Consider the following 3,915-nt stretch of genomic DNA (forward strand, 5'->3'; position numbering starts at 1 on the left):
TATATATATATATATATATATATATATATATATATATACGTGTATATATACGGTAGGTGTATACGTATATATGTGTATATGTATGTATATATATGTACGTATATATATACACGTATATATATAATATAGGGCCTATATACTTTTTAAGTCATGTATCATGCATAGGAACGTTGACGCCTGCAAGGCTCTGGTTTCTATTTCGTTGATATCAGAACACAGATGAGGAGGAGGCGGAGCAAAATAAATACTGTGTCATCTGGTCTGTCAAGAGTCATCAGACATTTTCAAAGATTTTCATTTAAGGTTTGAACAATTGTTTGATTTGTGTGTTAAGAACTATATCATATGATTCAATCTTGAGTAATCATGATATACAGTTTTTTGTAATACTTGACCGAGTTACTTCAAATTCAATATTAATTATGAACAATTAAGGAATTAATTGAATCAATGGACCCTCATAAACTCAACAAACTGAACGTTTAATAGGAATATTCTAGACTTGTTTTAAAGACTCAAGGAACACATTTAGATGTAGGCCTACAGCCAGGCAAGAGGCCACCCAGGCCTCCTCCTAATACTAGGCATGGCCTATCCTAGTTATGATATCATCGCACGATTTTACCTGTCTGCATGCACCGACCAAAGAGGTCAGTGACTGTATTCTCTCTCAAATGCTGAAAAATGTTTATTTCTTTGACGAAAGTCTACAAAAATAGCATTACAAACAAGTTCTTTCGAACACAACCCATATTACAATAATTATTCATCGTATCCATACTGTACTGCTGATGTGTAGTTAATTAAATACGTACAGCAGGAGCAAAAATCAGCATACGCTCAGCTAACTATAAGTACGCACACGTATACTGATCATATCACTATAGCAACAGTTGGTTATCAAAAACTGAAATTAAAAAACGTTGATTAACTTATTAAGCAATTAGTAGAGCATGCATCACACACTGATGGAAAATTAGGTTACATTTAATACATTCAAAAATTTCCTTTAGGCCTTGCAGGCCCTCAGCAAATTTTTGCAAGCTATGAATCCTACCTCTGTATAATACTTTTCCTATAGTGTACTATGCGGTGCTCTACTAATTGCTTATTATACTTACATACGTATCAGATTCAGATAATTTTACACATTAATATCTATACATTTATTGGTTGAATACAGATTACATTTAAGATGAATGCAAACTAAAGCTAAGCTTAACTACTAATTCATATACAGTATATCCTTTTTATGATGATGAAATAATAAAATGCTTACCCCCCCCCCCCCATTTTAAATAATTCCCTGTCCAACCACTTTGAATCATTTTTGGATATGAATGTTTGTCTGGTGTGTTTATAATATACACTCTGTTGTGAGCTTGTTAGGTTTTTTATACAGAAAAACAAAAAGAAATATACAGGAATTAAAAAAGAAATAAACAAACATGCAAATATCAAAATTTATGAAAATCAAAGAGATACAAGTTGATATACTGTACAAAAAACCCCAATAGATTGAAAAGCAAAATGTTTAACATCAATATGCAAGAAAATAACATGTATATGCATTATATGATTAAAAACTTCAAATTTGACCAGCACCACACAAACTAAAATCATAAGGTAAGTGTGTGATTCAAATTTGATGAGAACTACACTGTAAACAATTGAGGTTGGCAGATTATAGTATTATTGTTTTCAGTTTAATAATCATAACTTCAGCTCTATATGTATGTCATATTCAATAATCAAATATTTAACAGGTTTATAATCATTATGCCAACTTTATTGTATTCAATAATGATTTTAAGTTTAAGATCCATAACTTAACTCTATGTGGATGATATGAAATAATGGATATGTAGATATTCCTACACTTATAAATTTAAATTCTTGAAAACATACAAGTGAAACAAATGGACTGTCAGTATTTAATAATTGATTATTTTTACTGTATTGTCACCACGATTTGCTACTGCAAGTCTCCTTGGATGATATGAAATGATGGATAATCCCCATGGATATTTGATTCCATCTTCTGGTTTATCAATTCTTTTTATGAAAGTTCCATCACTACTGAATAGCTGTAGTTTGTGTTCATTTGATATAATGATGTTGTCATCCTCATCAACTATTACTGCTCTTGGAGAATTTACCTTACCATCCTCATCACCCACTTCAACAAGGACTTTTATGAACCTTCCCTCATTATTAAATAATTGTAATCTACTGTTGCCATACTCCAATACAAGAAGGTGTCCTTGGTTAGTAAGAGTAACATCAGTGACAAAACTCATTTGACCTTCTTTTGTACCATGTGACCCTATTGTTTTGATGGTCTTGCCATTATTCATGTCAAACATGTACACACAGCTACTGGACCAACCTCCTTCTGCTACATACAAAACATTTGATGTCTCATTTACATAAATGCTCCGTGGTGTATTCTGTACTCTCTCACTAATTGTTTTAATCAGCTGACCATTCATATTGCATATTCTGACAGGTGTATTAACATAGCATTCACTGAATGCTATGTTACCATTCTTCATTTTGTACATTCTGTAAACTTCCACACCTTGTGGTAGTGTAACCTTACCAATATATTCTCCTGATTGCTTATACTTGAGCATTTCATTTGTCCAACATGAAACCAGTAAGGAGTCATCTTCACACTTAACTACATCTATAATATCTGTTGCATTTATTTGAATAGTATTTACTAATCTGTCTTCTACTTTGATTATCTTTAGTGATTGGTTAACTGGTTCATCATCAGCACTCACATCTAGTTTACAAACTCCTGGACTTGTGCATTTTCCTGTCACAAAATAATCTCCATTGTCATTTTCCTGAATTTGAGAGATGTTGGTTTCTCCTGCAGGATGTGTCCATGTTGCCTTCAGTTGATTTGCATATATTTCATGTTCATCTGTTTTGATTATTTTGATAATAATTGTCTGATCTGTGATCACAGATTCCTCTCCTTCTAATGTTAAACAGTCTGCTGCCCTAAAATCGTCTGAAATGTTGATTGGTTTGTGTTTTCCTTCCCATTCTTTGTGGTCCATAATTGTACAGTTCACACAGATTGGAGTTTTACAATCTGTGCAGTAGAACTCCAAAGGTTTACTGTGATGTGAACACAGAGGCGGATGTAACAAAGTCATCTCAGAGGGACTCATTGATTGCACATCCTCCATTAAATGTAACTTGTGATTTGCCATGGCAAATGTTGATCACTACAAGTAGAGCACAAATACTGTTTGCAATCCTGGCAGTAGTATTTTACTTGTCTTTCCTTTTCACAAACACTACATTTCATGTGATCACTCTGTGAAAATTGTTCGATAGTTTCTAATAAGTTATTAAGAAAGGTATTTGGTGGAAGCTTCTCAAGCCCACCCTCCGGAATTGGATATGATTTTGAGCAAGTTTGACAAGTCAGCTGACCCTTCTCCTTAACCCAATCTTCCAGGCATGCCAAACATAAACTATGGAGGCAGTTGAGGGATTTTGGATTTTGAAGTCTCTTAAAGCAGATGGTACAATCTAAGACCTTCTCATCAGCATGTTCCAGAAACTGATTCAACTTACTGGTAGCCCTCTTGAATTGATATCCTGTGAAATTTAAATAATAGGTGATATAATTATTATCATTTGAACTAGATAAATAATTATGTCATGCAATTATAGTCTGATGACCCTATAGAAAATAATGGCTTCTATCTCCTATTTCGTATAGGGTCTGAAATAACTTGACAATAATTGCTTTATTAAGTCAGTTATATATGAATGTATGCTACTGTATATATAATCAAACTACTGGTCATGGTGGCTAGTTGTCCAGTGATCAGTACAGGACCTGTGCATGTGTATTAGCTGCATGTCTGAGACGGTTTACTTACATGT

At 33.2% G+C, this 3,915-nt stretch overlaps 1 protein-coding gene and 1 long non-coding RNA gene across 2 annotated transcripts in view; both read left to right on the plus strand.

Annotated features, from left to right (window-relative positions):
- Nucleotides 1-516, plus strand: part of LOC117121482 — an 11,213-nt gene extending 10,697 nt beyond the window's left edge. The window contains exon 3 of the long non-coding RNA XR_004447572.1: nt 213-516. This is a non-coding gene — a long non-coding RNA (uncharacterized LOC117121482). The remainder of the gene's footprint in view (nt 1-212) is intronic.
- LOC117121481 (gamma-tubulin complex component 6-like) overlaps nt 1-3,915 on the plus strand; it is a 46,869-nt gene that overhangs the window by 22,572 nt on the left and 20,382 nt on the right. The gene's annotated exons all lie outside the window — the stretch shown is intronic.

The sequence above is a fragment of the Anneissia japonica genome, unplaced genomic scaffold (assembly GCF_011630105.1).
Source record: "Anneissia japonica isolate Jap-2015-1 unplaced genomic scaffold, ASM1163010v1 scaffold1699_len65488_cov165, whole genome shotgun sequence".
Taxonomy (NCBI): Eukaryota; Metazoa; Echinodermata; class Crinoidea; order Comatulida; family Comatulidae; genus Anneissia; species Anneissia japonica.